General features: G+C 40.5%; 1 non-coding gene across 1 annotated transcript; it reads left to right on the forward strand.

Moving 5' to 3' along the window:
* The first annotated feature begins 17,823 nt into the window (after positions 1-17,823).
* On the forward strand, positions 17,824-17,931 carry LOC148565504 (small nucleolar RNA R71). Its single transcript, XR_015883954.1, has one exon. It is a non-coding gene; the product is annotated as a small nucleolar RNA R71 (small nucleolar RNA).
* The last annotated feature ends 978 nt before the right edge of the window (positions 17,932-18,909 follow it).

Consider the following 18,909-nt stretch of genomic DNA (forward strand, 5'->3'; position numbering starts at 1 on the left):
TTCAGTCTTCAATCTAATAACTCTTTGAGGTGGGTAAAACTTGGCAAGGAACTTGGTTACTAGATCATCCCAGTTTTTTATGCTGTCTCTTGGGAAGGATTCCAACCATTGAGTGGCTTTGTCTTTGAGGGAAAATGGAAATAGCAGCAATTTGTAACTGTCAGGATGCACACCTGGTGCGCAGAAATTGTGATTACACTTTAATTATGTAAAATTCATCGCTCTTTCTTTCCCTGGTAATGGCGCCAAAAATATGATGCCAATACCATGGTTCACAACTTCGCACAACTAACCAGCAAGTGCACTGGGTCGTCCAAGTAATACCTTACGTGAGTAAGGGTCGAATCCCACGGAGATTGTTGGTATGAAGCAAGCTATGATCACCTTGCAAATCTCAGTCAGGTAGGGTCAAATGTGATTAGATTATATAATTAAAAGATAAATAATAAAGGATAGAAATACTTATGTAATTCATTGGTGAGAATTTCAGATAAGCGAATAGAGATGCTTTCGTTCCTCTGAACCTCTGCTTTCCTGCTATCTTCATCCAATCAGTCTTACTCCTTTCCATGGCTGGCTTTATGTGATACATCACCATTGTCAATGGCTACTTTCGGTCTTCTCTCGGGAAAATGATCCAAATGCCCTGTCACGGCATGGCCAATCGTCTGGAGGCATCATCCTTGTCAATGGTTTCATCTTATCCTCTCAGTGAAAATGGTCAACGCACCCTGTCACGGCACGGCTATTCATCTGTCAGTTCTCGATCATGCTGGAATAGGATTTACTATCCTTTTGCGTCTGTCACTACGCCCGACAATCACGAGTTTGAAGCTCGTCACAGTCATTCAATCATTGAATCCTACTCGGAATACCACAGACAAGGTTTAGACTTTTCGGATTCTCTTGAATGCCGCCATCATTCTAGCTTACACCACGAAGATTCTGATTAAGAGATCTAAGAGATACTCATTCAGTCGAAGGTAGAACGGAAGTGGTTGTCAGGCACGCGTTCATAGGGAATGATGATGATTGTCACGTTCATCACATTCAGGTTGAAGAGCGAATGAATATCTTAGAAGCAAAATAAGATGAATTGAATAGAAAACAGTAGTACTTTGCATTAATCTTTGAGGAACAGCAGAGCTCCATACCTTAATCTATGGAGTGTAGAAACTCTACCGTTGAAAATACATAAGTGATAATGGAGTTCATTGGTCTCGGCCCCAGAGAGGAACCGGAGTAACCAAGACTACTATGATCTGAAGATAAAACTCAGGATATCCAATACAATAGTGAAATGTCCTATTTATAATAAACTAGCTACTAGGGTTTACAGAAGTAAGTAATTGATGCATAAATCCACTTCCGGGGCCCACTTGGTGTGTGCTTGGGCTGAGCTTTGAGTGTTTCACGTGTAGAGGTCCTTCTTGGAGTTGAACGCCAGTATTTGTGCCAGTTTGGGCGTTCAACTCTGGTTTGGATCCTTTTCTGGCGCTGGACGCCAGAATTGGGCAGAGAACTGGCGTTGAACGCCAGTTTATGTCATCTATTCTTGGCCAAAGTATGGACTATTATATATTTCTGGAAATCCCTGAATGTCTACTTTCCAACGCAATTAGAAGCGCGCCATTTCGAGTTCTGTAGCTCCAGAAAATTCACTTTGAGTGCAAGGAGGTCAGAATCCAACAGCATCAGCAGTCCTTCTTCAACCTCTGAATCTGATTTTTGCTCAAGTCCCTCAATTTCAGCAAAAAAATACCTGAAATCACAAAAAAACACACAAACTCATAGTAAAGTCCAGAAATGTGAATTTAACATAAAAACTAATGAAAACATCCCTGAAAGTAACTAGATCCTACTAAAAACATACTAAAAACAATGCCAAAAAGTGTATAAATTATCCGCTCATCACAACACCAAACTTAAATTGTTGCTTGTCCCCAAGCAACTGAAAATCAAGTAGGATAAAAAGAAGAGAATATACTATAAATTCCAAACTATCAATGAAACAGAGCTCCAATCAAATGAGCGGGACTTATAGCTTTTTGCCTCTTGAATAGTTTTGGCATCTCACTTTATCCATTGAGGTTCAGAATGATTGGCATCTATAGGAACTCAGAGTTTAGATAGTGTTATTGATTCTCCTAGTTCAGTACGATGATTCTTGAACACAGCTTCTTTATGAGTCTTGGCCGTGGCCCTAAGCACTTTGTTTTCCAGTATTACCACCGGATACATAAATGCCACAAACACATAATTAGGTGAACCTTTTCAGATTGTGACTCAGCTTTGATAAAGTCCCCAATTAGAGGTGTCCAGGGTTCTTAAGCACACTCTTTTTTTGCTTTGGACCTTGACTTTAACCGATCAGTCTCAAGTTTTCACTTGACACCTACACGCCACAAGCACATGGTTAGGGACAGCTTGGTTTAGCCGCTTAGACCAGGATTTTATTCCTTTAGGCCCTCCTATCCACTGATGCTCAAAGCCTTGGGATCCTTTTTATTTACCCTTGCCTTTTGGTTTTAAGGGTTATTGGCTTTTTGCTCTTGCCTCTTGGTTTTAAGAGCTTTGGCTTTTTCTGCTTGCTTTTTCTTTTTCATATTTTTTTTTCGCCTATTTTTTTTTTCTGCAAGCTTTGTTCTTTGCTGCTTTTTCTTGCTTCAAGAATCATTTTTGTGATTTTTCAGATTATCAAATAACATGTCTCCTAGTCATCATTCTTTTAAGAGCCAACATATTTAACATTCTTAAACAACAACTTCAAAAGACATATGCACTGTTCAAGCATTCATTCAGAAAACAAGAAGCATTGTCACCACATCAATATAATTAAACTAAGTTCAAGGATAAATTCGAAACTCATGTACTTCTTGTTCTTTTGAATTAAAACATTTTTCATTTAAGAGAGGTGATGAATTCATAGGACATTTATAACTTTAAGACACAGTTACTAACTACTAATGATCATGTAATGAAGACACAAACATAGATAAGCACACAACATAGAAAACGAAAAACAGAAGAAATAAGAGCAAGGAATGAATCCACCTTAGTGATGGTGGCGTTTCCTTCTTGAGGAACCAATGATGTCCTTGAGCTCTTCTATGTCTCTTCCTTGTCTTTGTTGCTCCTCCCTCATTGCTTTTTGATCTTTTCTTATTTCATGGAGCATGATGGAGTGCTCTTGATGTTCCACCTTTAATTGTCCCATGTTGGCACTTAATTCTCCTAGGGAGGTGTTGATTTGCTCCCAATAGTTTTGTGGAGGAAATTGCATTTGAGGCATCTCCGGGATCTCATGGTGATGAGCTTCATACGCCTCTTGAGCTCCATGAATGGGCTCTCTTGCTTGCTCCATCTTTTTCTTAGTGATGGGCTTGTCCTCTTTAATAAGGATATCTCCCTCTATGTCAATCCCAGCTGAATTGCATAGGTGGCAAATGAGGTGAGGAAAGGCTAACCTTGCCATAGTGGAAGACTTGTCAGCCACCTTGTAGAGTTCTTGAGGTATAATCTCATGAACTTCCACCTCTTCTCCAATCATGATGCTATGGATCATTGGTGCACGAATTATGAATCACACTTTTCACAACTCGTACCACTGACCAGCAAGTGCACTGGGTCGTCCAAGTAATACCTCACGTGAGTAAGGGTCGAATCCCACAAAGATTGTTGGTTTGAAGCAATCTATGGTTATCTTGTAAATCTTAGTCAGGAAGTCAATTATGTTTATCAGTTGAATTGCGAATAAACAAGAGAGCATGGATTAAAGGTTACTTGTTATGCAGTAATGGAGAATATGTTGGAGTTTTGGAGATGCTTTGTCTTCTGAATCTCTGCTTTCCTCTGTCTTCTTGTTCACGCACGCACGTCCTCCTCTGGCAAGCTGTGTGTTGGGGCATCACCGTTGTCAATGGTTACATCCCCTCCTCTTGTGAAAATGGTCCAAATGCTCTGTCATAGCATGGCTAATCATCTGAGGTTCCCGATCATGCTGGAATAGGATTCACCCTCCTTTTGCGTCTGTCACTACGCCCAGCACTCGCGAGTTTGAAGCTCGTCACAGTCATTCAATCCCTGAATCCTACTCGGAATACCACAGACAAGGTTTAGACTTTCCGGATTCTCATGAATGCCGCCATCAATCTAGCTTATACCACGGAGATTCTGATTAAGGAATCTAAGAGATATTCATTCAATCTGATGTAGAACGGAGGTGGTTGTCAGGCCCACGTTCGTGGGGGAATGATGATGATTGTCACGTTTATCACATTCATGTTGAAGTGCGAATGAATATCTTAGATAGGAACACGCATGTTTGAATAGAAAACAGGAATACTTGCATTAATTCATCGAGACACAGCAGAGCTCCTCACCCCCAACAATGGAGTTTAGAGACTCATGCCATCAAAGAGTACAAAGTTTAGATCTAAAATGTCATGAGGTCCAAGATAAGTCTCTAAAAGTTGTTTAAATACTAAACTAGTAGCCTAGGTTTACAGCAGTTGAGTAAACTATAACAGATGGTATAGAGATCCACTTCTGGGGCCCACTTGGTGTGTGCTGGGGCTGAGACTTAAGCAATTCACGTGCATAAGGCCATTTTGGGCGTTCAACGCCAGGTTTGGATCCATTTCTGGCGTTGAACTCCAACTTTTAATCCTTTTCTGGTGCTGGACGCCAGAATTGGGCAGAGAACTGGCGTTGAACGCCAGTTTACGTCGTCTATCCTTGAGAAAAGTATGGACTATTATATATTACTGGAAAGCCCTGGATGTCTACTTTCTAACGCAATTGGAAGCACGCCATTTCGAGTTCTGTAGGTCCAGAAAATCTACTTTGAGTGCAGGGAGGTCAGAATCCAACAGCATCAGCAGTCCTTTTTCAGCCTGAATCAGATTTTTGCTCAGCTCCCTCAATTTCAGCCAGAAAAATATCTGAAATTACAGAAAAACACACAACTCATAGTAAAGTCCAGAAATATGAATTTTTCCTAAAAACTAATGGAAATAAACTAAAAAATAACTAAAACATACTAAAAACTATATGAAATTAACCCCAAAAAGCGTATAAAATATCCGCTCATCACAACACCAAACTTAAACTGTTGCTTGTCCTCAAGCAACTAGACAAATAAAATAGAAGACTAATAAGTTGAGAAGCAATAATATCTCAGAGTTTTTGAGTGAAGCTCAGATTCTAATTAGATGAGTGGGACTAGTAACTTTTTGCTTCTGAACAGTTTTGGCATCTCACTTTATCCATTGAAGCTCAGAGTGATTGGCATCTATAGGAACTTAGAATTCAGATAGTGTTATTGATTCTCCTATTTCAGTGTGATGATTCTTGAACACAGCTATTTTATGAGTCTTGGCCGTGGCCCTAAGCACTTTATTTTCCAGTATTACCACCGGATACATAAATGCCACAGACACATAATTGGGTAAACCTTTTCAGATTGTGGCTCAGCTTTGCTAAAGCCCCCAATTAGAGGTGTCCAGGGTTCTTAAGCACACTCTTCTTTTTGCTTTGGACCTTGACTTTAACCGCTCAGTCTCAAGTTCTCACTTGACACCTACACGCCACAAGCACATGGTTAGGGACAGCTTGGTTTAGCCGCTTAGACCAGGATTTTATTCCTTTAGGCCCTCCTATCCACTGATGCTCAAAGCCTTGGGATCCTTTTTATTTGCCCTTGCCTTTTGGTTTTAAGGGTTATTGGCTTTTTGCTCTTGTCTCTTGGTTTTAAGAGCTTTTGGCTTTTTCTGCTTGCTTTTTCTTTTTCTTTCTATTTTTTTTCCGCCTATTTTATTATCTATATATATTTTTTTTCTGCAAGCTTTGTTCTTTGCTGCTTTTTCTTGCTTCAAGAATCATTTTTATGATTTTTCAGATTATCAATAACATGTCTCATGTTCATCATTCTTTCAAGAGCCAACATATTTAACAGTCTTAAACAACAAATTCAAAAGACATATGCACTGTTCAAGCATTCATTCAGAAGACAGAAAGCATTGCCACCACATGTTACTAATTAGAATTTTTCTTATTAAAAACTCGAAATTTTATTGCCTCTTATTCAAAAGATCTACTATTTTATTCATGTTTGCTGACGATGAGAAAAATAGACTATAACTTAATTGGGGATAAAATCAAAATAGACACTAATTACTACTAATGATCATGTAATGAAGACACAAACATAGATAAGCACTTAACATAGAGAAAACGAAAAACAGAGAAAGTAAGAGCAAGGAACGAGTCCACCTTAGTGATGATGGCATTTCCTTCTTGAGGAACCAATGATGTTCTTGAGCTCTTTTATGTCTCTTCCTTGCTTTTGTGGCTTGATTCCTAGTGATTTTTGGTATTTCTATCCTCAGTTGCTTCCAATAATTATGTGGATGGAAGTGCATCCCCTGAGGTATCTCAGGGATCTCTTGATTTGCAGCCACATGTTCTACCACTGAGCTATAGATCCTTCACATAATTGTTTTACCACACCAAACTTAGAATGTTGCTCGCCCTCGAGCAAAAGAAGAAGAAATAGATGAAGAAGAAGATGAGGAAAAAAAACTAGGATTATGAGGAGGGAAGGTGGGGATCCTGTGGGGTCCACAGATCCTGAGGTGTCAAGGCATTTACATCCCTGCACAAATTTAGGCATGTAAAATGCCCTTGCACACAACTCTGGGTGTTCACCGCCAGGTTGGTGCCCATTTTGGGCGTTCAACGCCCATTTACTAGCCATTTCTGGCGTTGAACGCCAGAACCATGCTTGTTCTGGGCGTTCAGCGCCAGGATGTTGCCCATTTTGGGCGTTCAGCGCCAGAACCATGCTCTGTTCTGGCGTTGAACGCCAGACAGGTGCTTCCTCCAGGGTGTGATTTTTCTTCTGCTGTTTTTGATTCCGTTTTCAATTTTTAATATTTATTTTGTGACTCCACATGATCATGAACCTAATAAAACATGAAAAACCATGAAAATAAATAAAAATTGGGTTGCCTCCCAACAAGCGCTTCTTTAATGTCCTTAGCTGGACCTTGCTGAGCTTTTAATCTAGCTTCAACCTTGAGCACTCTTGCTCAACATTGCCTTCAAGATAGTGCTTGATTCTCTGTCCATTAACAATGAACTTCTTGTCAGAGTCAATATCTTGAAGCTCTACATAACCATATGGTGATACGCTTGTAATCACGTATGGTCCCCTCCACCGGGATTTCAATTTCCCGGGGAATAGCCTGAGTCTAGAGTTGAACAGCAGAACCTTCTGTCCTGGTTCAAAGATTCTAGATGACAGCTTTCTGTCATGCCACTTTTTTTATTTCTCTTTATAAAGATTGGCATTTTCGAAAGCTGTGAATCTGAATTCCTCTAGCTCATTTAGCTGGAGCAATCATTTTTCTCCTACTAATTTGGCATCAAAGTTTAGGAATCTAGTTGCCCAGTAGGCCTTATGTTCCAATTCCACGGGCAGGTGACATGCCTTACCATACACGAGTTGGAATGGAGAGGTCCCTATAGGGGTCTTGAATGCTGTTCTGTAAGCCCACAGAGCATCATCCAAGCTCCGTGCCCAATCCTTTCTACGGGTATTTACTGTCCGTTCTAGGATTCTCTTTAATTCTCTGTTAGAGACTTCAGCTTGCCCATTAGTTTGTGGATGATATGGAGTAGCCACCTTGTGGCGAATCCCATACCGAACCATGGCAGAGTAAAGCTGTTTATTGCAGAAGTGGGTGCCCCCATCACTGATTAGTACTCTAGGGACACCGAACCTGCTAAAGATATATTTCTGGAGGAACTTCAGCACCGTTTTAGTATCATTGGTGGGTGTGGCAATGGCCTCAACCCATTTTGATACATAATCAACTGCCACCAGAATATAAGTGTTTGAGTATGATGGTGGGAAAGGTCCCATGAAGTCAATTCCCCATACGTCAAACAACTCAATCTCCAAGATTCCTTGTTGAGGCATGGCGTAACCATGAGGCAGATTGCCAGCTCTTTGGCAACTGTCACAGTTACGTACAAACTCTCGGGAATCTTTATAGAGTGTGGGCCAATAGAAGCCACATTGGAGGACCTTGGTGGCTGTTCGCTTACCTCCGAAATGGCCTCCGTATTGTGATCCATGGCAGTGCCATAGGATCCTCTGTGCTTCTTCTCTAGGCACACACCTACGGATTATTCCGTCTGCACATCTCTTAAAGAGATAGGGTTCATCCCACAAGTAGTACTTTGCATCAGTAATTAATTTCTTCTTTTGTATCCTGTTGTACTCCTTGGGTATGAACCTTGCAACTTTATAGTTTGCAATATCGGCAAACCATGGTGCTTCCTGAATGGCAAATAAATGCTCATCCGGAAACGTCTCAGAGATCTCAAGAGAGGGGAGGGACGTCCCTTCCACTGGCTCTATCCGGGACAGATGATCAGCCACTTGGTTCTCTGTCCCTTTTCTGTCTCTTATTTCTATATCAAACTCTTGCAGAAGCAATACCCATCTGATGAGCCTGGGTTTTGAATCCTGCTTTGTGAGTAGATATTTAAGAGCAGCATGGTCAGTATACACAATCACTTTTGATCCTACTAAGTATGATCTGAACTTGTCAATGGCGTAAACCACTGCAAGTAATTCTTTTTCTGTGGTTGTGTAATTTTTCTGGGCATCATTTAGAATGCGACTGGCATAATAAATGACATGCAGAAGCTTGTCATGCCTCTGTCCCAATACTGCACCAATGGCATGATCACTGGCATCACACATTAGCTCAAATGGTAACGTCTAGTCTGGTGCAGAAATGACTGGTGCTGTGACCAGCTTAGCTTTCAGCGTTTTAAACGCCTACAGGCACTCTGTGTCAAACACAAATGGCGTGTCAGCAGCTAGCAGATTGCTTAGAGGTTTTGCGATTTTTGAAAAATCCTTTATAAACCTCCTATAGAATCCTGCATGCCCCAGAAAGCTTCTGATTGCCTTAACATTGGCAGGTGGTGGTAATTTTTCAATTACCTCTATTTTTGCTTGATCCACCTCTATTCCCTTGTTTGAGATTTTATGCCCAAGGACAATCCCCTCAGTCACCATGAAGTGACATTTTTCCCAGTTTAAAACTAGGTTGGTCTCTTGGCATCTTTTCAGAACAAGTTTCAGGTGATCAAGACAGGAGCTGAATGAGTCTCCATATACTGAGAAGTCATCCATGAAGACTTCCAGAAATGTTTCCACCATATCAGAGAAAATAGAGAGCATGCATCTCTGGAAGGTTGCAGGCGCATTACATAGCCCAAATGGCATCCTTCTATAAGCAAACACTCCAGATGGACATGTGAATGCTGTTTTCTCTTGATCCTGGGGATCTATTGCAATCTGGTTATAGCCTGAGTAGCCATCCAAAAAGCAGTAATAATCATGACCTGCTAGTCTTTCTAGCATCTGGTCTATGAATGGTAAAGGAAAATGATCCTTTCTGGTGGCTGTATTGAGCCTTCTGTAGTCAATACACATGCGCCACCCTGTAACTATTCTTGTAGGAACCAGTTCATTTTTTTCATTATGAATCACTGTCATGCCTCCCTTTTTTGGGACGACTTGGACAGGGCTCACCCAGGGGCTATCAGAAATAGGATAAATAATCCCAGCCTCTAGTAATTTGGTGACCTCTTTCTGCACCACTTCCTTCATGGCTGGATTTAGCCGCCTTTGTGGTTGAACCACTGGTTTGGCATTATCCTCCAATAAGATTTTGTGTATGCATCTAGCTGGGCTTATGCCCTTAAGGTCACCTATGGACCACCCAAGAGCTGTCTTGTGTGTCCTTAGCACTTGAATAAGTGCTTCCTCTTCTTGTGAATTTAAGGCAGAGCTTATAATCACTGGAAAAGTGTCACCTTCTCCCAGAAATACATATTTCAAGGATGGTGGTAATGGCTTGAGCTCGGGTTTAGGAGGTTTTTCTTCTTCCAGAAATATTTTCAGAGGCTCTTTCATGTCCTTTGAATCCTCTAAATCAGGCTGAACATCTTTAAAGATGTTTTCCAACTCTGATTCGAGACTCTCAGCCATGTTGATCTCTTCTACCAAAGAGTCAATAAGATCAACTTTCATGCAGTCTTTTGATGTGTCAGGATGCTGCATGGCTTTGACAGCGTTCAACTTAAACTCATCATCATTGACTCTCAGGGTTATTTCCCCCTGTTGGACGTCAATGAGGAATCGTCCAGTTGCTAGGAAGGGTCTTCCTAGAATGAGAGTAGCACTCTTGTGCTCCTCCATTTCCAACACAACAAAGTCAGTGGGAAAGGCGAATGGCCCAAATCTGACAATCATGTCTTCAATCACGCCTGATGGGTATTTAGTGGAGCCATCAGCAAGTTGGAGACATATCCGGGTTGGTTTAACTTCTTCAGTTAAGCCAAGCTTTCTGATAGTGGATGCAGGTATTAGGTTGATGCTTGCCCCAAGATCGCATAAAGCTTTCTTGGTGCAATTACCTTCTAATATGCATGGTATCAGAAAACTCCCAGGGTCTTTAAGCTTTTCAGGAAAGCTCTTCAGAATGACTGCACTGCATTCTTCAGTGAGGAGAACTCTTTCTGTTTCTCTCCAATCCTTTTTATGACTCAAGATCTCTTTCATGAACTTGGCATAAGAAGGTATTTGCTCAAGTGCTTCTGCAAATGAAATCTTTATTTCAAGAGTCCTGAGATAATCTGCAAAGCGAGCAAATTGCTTATCCTGCTCCTCTTTCCGGAGTTTTTGAGGATAAGGTATCTTGGCTTTATCTTCTTCAACCTTAGTTGCTGTAGATTTACTGCCTACAGAAGTGGTTGAAGAAGCCTTTTTAGAGGGGTTGTTATCAGCATTTGTGTGTGTCTGATCCCTCACTGGCAATTGAGTACCAGAGTTAGAAACTGCAGTGACGTTAGATGCCAACTCCTTGTCTGTTTCTGGCGTCTGAACGCTAGAATTGTGCCTATTTTGGGCGTTCAGCGCCAGATCCTGCCCATTTCTGGCGTTGAACGCCAATCCTGCCTTGTTTCTGGCGTTGAACGCCAGTTTTGGGCATGGTCTGGGTGTTCAGCGCCAGCCTTCCACCAATTTTCTGGCGTTTTAGCGCCAGAATTATTTCTCCCTGGGCTCTTACTGTCCTCAGGTGAATCTTGGGTGGTTTGCTCATTTCTTGGCTTTTTGCTGCCTTGAGGTGGGGTATTTAATGTTTTCCCACTTCTTAATTGAACTGCTTGGCATTCTTCTGTTATTTGTCTTGATAGTTGTTGCTTTGTTTGCCTAAACTGTTCTTCCATATGTATATTGGCCATTCTTGTCTCTTGTAGCCTATCTTTAAATTCGGCTAGCTGCCTTGTTAGAAAGTCCAATTGCTGATTGAATTCAGCAGCTTGTTTTACAGGACTGAGTTCAGCAGTTACTGTTTTAACCTCTTCTTTCATGGAAGGGTCACTGCTTAGATACAGATGCTGATTCCTGGCAACTGTATCAATGAGCTCTTGAGCCTCTTCAATTGTCTTTCTCATGTGGATAGATCCACCAGCTGAGTAATCTAAAGATATCTGAGCTCCTTCTGTAAGCCCATAGTAGAAGATGTCTAACTGAACCCACTCTGAAAACATTTCAGAGGGGCATTTTCGTAGCATCTCTCTATATCTCTCCCAGGCATCATAAAGAGATTCATTATCTCCTTGTTTAAAGCCTTGGATGTCCAGCCTTAGCTGTGTCATCCGTTTTGGGGGAAAGTATTGATTCAAGAATTTTTCTGTCAGCTATTTCCATGTCCTTATGCTGGCCTTAGGTTGGTTATTCAACCACCTCTTAGCTTGATCTTTTACAGCAAATGGAAACAGTAATAGTCTGTAGACATCCTGATCTATTTCTTTATCATGTACTGTGTCAACAATCTGTAGAAACTGTGCCAGAAACTCTGTAGGTTCTTCCTGTGGAAGACCGGAATACTGGCAACTTTGCTGCACCATGATAATGAGCTGAGGATTCAACTCAAAGCTACTGACTCCAATGGAAGGTATGCAAATGCTACTCCCATATGAAGCAGTAGAGGGGTTAGAATATGACCCCAAAGTCCTCCGGGACTGTTCATTTCCACTTAGATCCATGATGGAGAAAGGGAGATGATGTAAAAAAAAATTCTTTTTATTTATTTATTTATTTATTTATTTCAAAAATGAAATAAATTAAAATAAAATAAATAAAAATGGTTGAAAATTTTCGAAAAAATGAGGAGAGAGAAAGTGGTTAGGATGTTTTGAAAAGGATATGATGATTTTTGAAAAAGGTTTTTAAGTTTTGAAATAAAAATCTGAATTTTAAAGGCAAATTTCAAAAATTTGCTTTAAAATAGAGAGAAAAAATATTTTTGAATTTAAAGAGGAGATAGAAAAACAATAAGATAACATAAGATTTAAAATTTTTAGATCTAATGCTCCTTGTTTTCGAAAATTTTTGGAGGAAAAACACCAAGGAACACCAAACTTAAAAATTTTAAGATCAAGACACAAGGAAAACTCAAGAACACTTTGAAGATTCACAAGAACACAAGAGCATGAAGAAAGAACACCAAACTTAAAATTTTTAGAAAACCAAACTAAAATTTTCGAAAACCAAAGGGAAATCAACAAGAAAACACCAAACTTAAAGTTTGGCACAAAATTTAATAGAGAAATTATTATTTATGAAAAAGAAGATTTTGAAAAGAATATAAAAGATTCTAACCCAATTACCAAGAACACAGACTAACGCTCTAGCCAAATGAGTTATGAATGTAACACTTGTTTTGAAGAAGTATTTTTATTATTATTATTTTTTTTTTGAAAAAGATTTTAAGAAAAGGAAAATAAGGATTCTAAAATTTTAACACGACAACAATAAGAGACTCTAAACCAAAAAGAAAAATTTTCCTAATCTAAGAAACAAAATAAACCGTCACTTGTTCAAACACGAACAATCCCTGGCAACGGCGCCAAAAACTTGGTGCACGAATTATGAATCACACTTTTCACAACTCGTACCACTGACCAGCAAGTGCACTGGGTCGTCCAAGTAATACCTCATGTGAGTAAGGGTCGAATCCCACGGAGATTGTTGGTTTGAAGCAATCTATGGTTATCTTGTAAATCTTAGTCAGGAAGTCAATTATGTTTATCAGTTGAATTGCGAATAAACAAGAGAGCATGGATTAAAGGTTACTTGTTATGCAGTAATGGAGAATACGTTGGAGTTTTGGAGATGCTTTGTCTTCTGAATCTCTGCTTTCCTCTGTCTTCTTGTTCACGCACGCACGTCCTCCTCTGGCAAGCTGTGTGTTGGGGCATCACCGTTGTCAATGGTTACATCCCCTCCTCTTGTGAAAATGGTCCAAATGCTCTGTCACAGCACGGCTAATCATCTGAGGTTCCCGATCATGCTAGAATAGGATTTACCCTCCTTTTGCGTTTGTCACTACGCCCAGCACTCGCAAGTTTGAAGCTCGTCACAGTCATTCAATCCCTGAATCCTACTCGGAATACCACAGACAAGGTTTAGACTTTCCGGATTCTCATGAATGCCGCCATCAATCTAGCTTATACCACGGAGATTCTGATTAAGGAATCTAAGAGATATTCATTCAATCTGATGTAGAACGGAGGTGGTTGTCAGGCACACATTCGTGGGGGAATGATGATGATTGTCACATTCATCACATTCATGTTGAAGTGCGAATGAATATCTTAGATAGGAACACGCATGTTTGAATAGAAAACAGGAATACTTGCATTAATTCATCGAGACACAGCAGAGCTCCTCACCCCCAACAATGGAGTTTAGAGACTCATGCCGTCAAAGAGTACAAAGTTTAGATCTAAAATGTCATGAGGTCCAAGATAAGTCTCTAAAAGTTGTTTAAATACTAAACTAGTAGCCTAGGTTTACAGCAATTGAGTAAACTATAACAGATGGTATAGAGATCCACTTCTGGGGCCCACTTGGTGTGTGCTGGGGCTGAGACTTAAGCAATTCACATGCATAAGGCCATTTTGGGCGTTCAATGCCAGGTTTGGATCCATTTCTGGCGTTGAACTCCAACTTTTAATCCTTTTCTGGCGCTGGACGCCAGAATTGGGCAGAGAACTGGCGTTGAACACCAGTTTACGTCGTCTATCCTTGAGCAAAGTATGGACTATTATATATTACTGGAAAGTCCTGGATGTCTACTTTCCAACGCAATTGGAAGCACGCCATTTCGAGTTCTGTAGCTCCAGAAAATCCACTTTGAGTGCAGGGAGGTCAGAATCCAATAGCATCAGCAGTCCTTTTTCAGCATGAATCAGATTTTTGCTCAGCTTCCTCAATTTCAGCCAGAAAAATACCTGAAATTACAGAAAAACACACAACTCATAGTAAAGTCCAGAAATATAAATTTCTCCTAAAAACTAATGGAAATAAACTAAAAACTAACTAAAACATACTAAAAACTATATGAAATTAACCCCAAAAAGCGTATAAAATATCCGCTCATCAATCATGATGGCCCGGTCTATAGTAACTTCAGACCGGTTGCTAGTGGGGATGATTGAGCATTGAATGAACTCCAACCATCCTCTAGCTACAGGCTTGAGGTCCAATCTTCTTAGTTGAACCGGCTTGCCTTTGGAGTCAATCTTCCATTGAGCTCCTTCTACACATATGTCCATAAGGACTTGGTCCAACCTTTGATCAAAGTTGACTCTCCTTGTGTAGGGGTGTGCGTTCTCTTCCATGTTTGGCAAGTTGAATGCTAACCTCACATTTTCCGGACTAAAATCCAAGTATTTCCCCCGAACCATTGTAACATAGTTCTTTGGATCCGGGTTCTTACTTTGATCATGGTTTTTGGTGATCCATGCATTAGCATAGAACTCTTGAATCATTAGGATGCCGACTTGTTGGATGGGATTTGTTAGAACTTCCCAACCTCTTCTTTGAATTTCATGTCGGATCTCCGGATACTCATTTCTTTTGAGTTTGAAAGGGACCTCAGGGATCACCTTCTTCTTGGCCGCAACATCATAGAAGTGGTCTTGATGGGCTTTGGAGATGAATCTTTCCATCTCCCATGACTCGGATGTGGAAGCTTTTGTCTTCCCTTTCCCCTTTCTAGAGGATTCTCCGGTCTTAGGTGCCATCAATGGTAATGGAAAAACAAAAAGCTTATGCTTTTACCACACCAAACTTAGAATTTTGCTCGCCCTCGAGCAAGAGAAGAAAGAATAGATGAAGAAGAAGAAGAAATAGAGGAGAGGGAAAAGGTGATGTGGTTCGGCCAAGAAGGGTATAGAGGGGTTGTGTTGTGTGAATTTGAAGAAGAATGGAGGGCTTTATATAGGGAAGGGAGGGGGGTTAAGGTTCGGCCATTTAGGGTGGGTTTGGGTGGGAAATTGGTTTTGAATTTTGAAAGTAGGTGGGGTTTATGAGGTAGGTTTATGGGGAAGAGTGGATGGATGTGAGTGGTGAAGAGGTGATGGGGAAGAGAGATTGAGGTGATTGGTGAAGAGTTTTGGGGAAGAGTGTTTATGGGATTATGTGAAAGAGGGGTGAGAAGAAGTGAGTGGAGGTAGGTGGAGATCCTGTGGGGTCCACAGATCCTGAGATGATCCTGTGAGGTCCACAGATCCTGAGATGATCCTGTGGGGTCCACAGATCCGGAGGTGTCAAGGATTTACATCCCTGCACTCATTAGGCATGTAAAATGCCCTTGCACACAACTCTAGGCGTTCAGCGCCAGGTTGGTGCCCATTTTGGGCGTTCAACGCCCATTTGTTGCCATTTCTGGCATTGAACGCTAGAACCATGCTTGTTCTGAGCGTTCAGCGCCAGGATGCTGCCCATTTTGGGCGTTCAGCGCCAGAACCATGCTCTGTTCTGGCGTTGAACGCCAGGCAGATGCTCCTCCAGGGTGTGATTTTTCTTCTGCTGTTTTTGATTCCGTTTTCAATTTTTATATTTATTTTGTGACTCCACATGATCATGAACCTATAAAGACATATAACCAAGAAAAATATAGTTAGATAAAAATTGGGTTGCCTCCCAACAAGCGCTTCTTTAATGTCAATAGCTTGACAGTGGGCTCTCATGGAGCCTCACAGATGTTCAGAGCATTGTTGAAACTCCCCAACACCAAACTTAGAGTTTGGATATGGGAGTTCAACACCAAATTTAGAGTTTGGTTGTGTCCTCCCAACACCAAACTTAGAGTTTGACTGTGGGGGCTTTGTTTGACTCTGCTTGGAGAGAAGCTTCTTCTGCTTCCTCTCCATGGATGCAGAGAGAGATCCTTGAGTTGTAAACACAAGGTTGTCCTCATTTAATTGAAGGATCAATTCTCCTCTGTCCACATCAATCACAGCTCTTGCTGTGGCCAGGAAAGGTCTTCCTAGGATGATGGATTCATCCTCTTCCTTTCCAGTATCCAAGACTATGAAATCAGCAGGGATGTAAAGGCCTTCAACCTTTACTAACACGTCCTCTACTTGTCCATAAGCCTGTTTTCTTGAATTGTCTGCCATCTCTAATGAGATTTTAGCAGCTTGCACCCTATAGATTCCCAGTTTCTCTATTACAGAGAGGGGCATGAGGTTTATACCTGAACCAAGGTCACACAGAGCCTTAAAGATCATGGTGCTTATGGTACAAGGTATTATGAACTTTCCAGGATCCTGTCTCTTCTGAGGTAATGTCAGTTGATCCAGATCACTTAGTTCATTGATGAACAAGGGAGGTTCAACTTCCCAAGTATCAATGTCAAATAATTTGGCATTTAGCTTCATGATTGCACCAAGAAACTTGGCAGTTTGCTCTTCAGTAACATCCTCATTCTCTTCAGAAGAGGAATACTCATCAGAGCTCATGAATGGTATAAGGAGGTTTAATGGGATCTCTATAGTCTCTAGATGAGCCTCAGAGTCCTTTGGTTCCTCAGAGGGAAGCTCCTTATTGATCACTGGACGTCCCAGGAGGTCTTCCTCCTTGGGATTCATGTCTTCCTCTTCCTCTTTGGGTTTGGCCATTTTGCTTATGTCAATGGCCTTGCACTCTCCTTTTGGATTTTCTTCTGTATTGCTTGGGAGAGTACTGGGAGGGATTTCAGTGATCTTTTTACTCAGCTGGCCCACTTGTGCTTCCAAATTTCTAATGGAAGACCTTGTTTCATTCATGAAACTTACAGTGGCCTTAGATAGATCAGATACTAAGTTTGCTAAATTAGAAGTATTTTGTTCAGAGTTCTCTGTCTGTTGCTGAGTGGATGATGGAAAAGGTTTATTATTGTTAAACCTGTTTCTTCCACCATTATTAAAGCCTTGTTGAGGCTTTTGATCCTTCCATGAGAGATTTGGATGATTTCTCCATGATGGATTATAGGTGTTTCCATAAGGTTCACCTAAGTAATTCACCTCTGCTATTGTAGGGTTTTCAGGATCATAAGCTTCTTCTTCATAAGAAACCTCCTGAGTACTGTTGGGTGCAGCTTGCACTCCATTCAGACTCTGAGAAATCATATTGACTTGCTGAGTCAATATTTTGTTCTGAGCCAATATGACATTCAGAGTATCAACTTCAAGAACTCCCTTCTTCATAGGCGTCCCATTACTCACAGGATTCCTCTCAGAAGTGTACATGAACTGGTTATTAGCAACCATGTCAATGAGTTCTTGAACTTCTGCAGGCGTTTTCTTCAGGTGAATGGATCCACCTGCAGAAGTATCCAATGACATCTTTGATAACTCAGATAAACCATCATAGAATATATCCAGGATGGTCCATTCTGAAAGCATGTCAGAAGGATACTTTTTGGTCAGTCCTTTGTATCTCTCCCAAGCTTCATAGAGGGATTCACCTTCTTTCTGTCTGAATGTTTGAACATCCACTCTAAGCTTGCTCAGCTTTTGAGGAGGAAAGAACTTGGCTAAGAAAGCCTTGACCAGCTTATCCCAAGAGTTCAGGCTATTCTTAGGTTGAGAGTCCAACCATACTCTAGCTCTGTCTCTTACAGCAAAAGGGAAAAGCATGAGCCTGTAGACTTCAGGATCTACTCCATTAGTCTTAACAGTATCACATATCTGCAAGAATTCAGTTAAGAACTGAAAAGGATCTTCAGATGGAAGTCCATGAAACTTGCAGTTCTGCTGCATCAGAGAAACTAATTGAGGTTTTAGATCAAAGTTGTTTGCTCCAATGGCAGGAATGGAGATGCTTCTTCCATGTAAATTGGAATTAGGTGCAGTAAAGTCACCAAGCATTCTCCTTGCATTGTTGTTGGGTTCAGCTGCCATCTCCTTTACTTGTTCGAAATTTTCAATCAAGTTGTCTCTAGATTGTTGTAATTTAGCTTCTCTTAATTTCCTCTTCAGAGTCCTTTCAGGTTCTGGACCAGTTTCAACAAGAATGCCTTTTTCTCTGTCCCTGCTCATAAGAAAGAGGAGAGAAAAAGAAAAGAAGAGGAATCCTCTATGTCACAGTAAAGAGGTTCCTTATTGTTAGTAGAAAAGAAGAAGAGAAAAATCTAAACTCAGAAAGAGAGAGAGAGGGTTCGGATTTTTGGTGGGTGAGGGAGAGATGTTAGTAGATGAATAAATAAATAGAATAAGATGAGAGAGGGGGAATTTCGAAAATAATTTTTGAAAAAGAGTTAGTGATTTTTGAAAATAGTTTTTGAAAAAAGTTAGTAGTTTTTTCGAAAATTCAAAATAAAAATAAAATAATTAGTTTTGAAAAAGATAAGATAAGAAGATATTTTTGAAAAAGATAAGATAAGAAGATATTTTTGAAAAGATATGATTGAAATTAGTTTTGAAAAAGATTTGATTTTTAAAATCACAATTAATGACTTGATTTACAAGAAATCACAAGATATG

The sequence above is a fragment of the Arachis ipaensis genome, chromosome B5 (assembly GCF_059453495.1).
Source record: "Arachis ipaensis isolate K30076 ecotype BB chromosome B5, ASM5945349v1, whole genome shotgun sequence".
Taxonomy (NCBI): domain Eukaryota; kingdom Viridiplantae; phylum Streptophyta; class Magnoliopsida; order Fabales; family Fabaceae; genus Arachis; species Arachis ipaensis.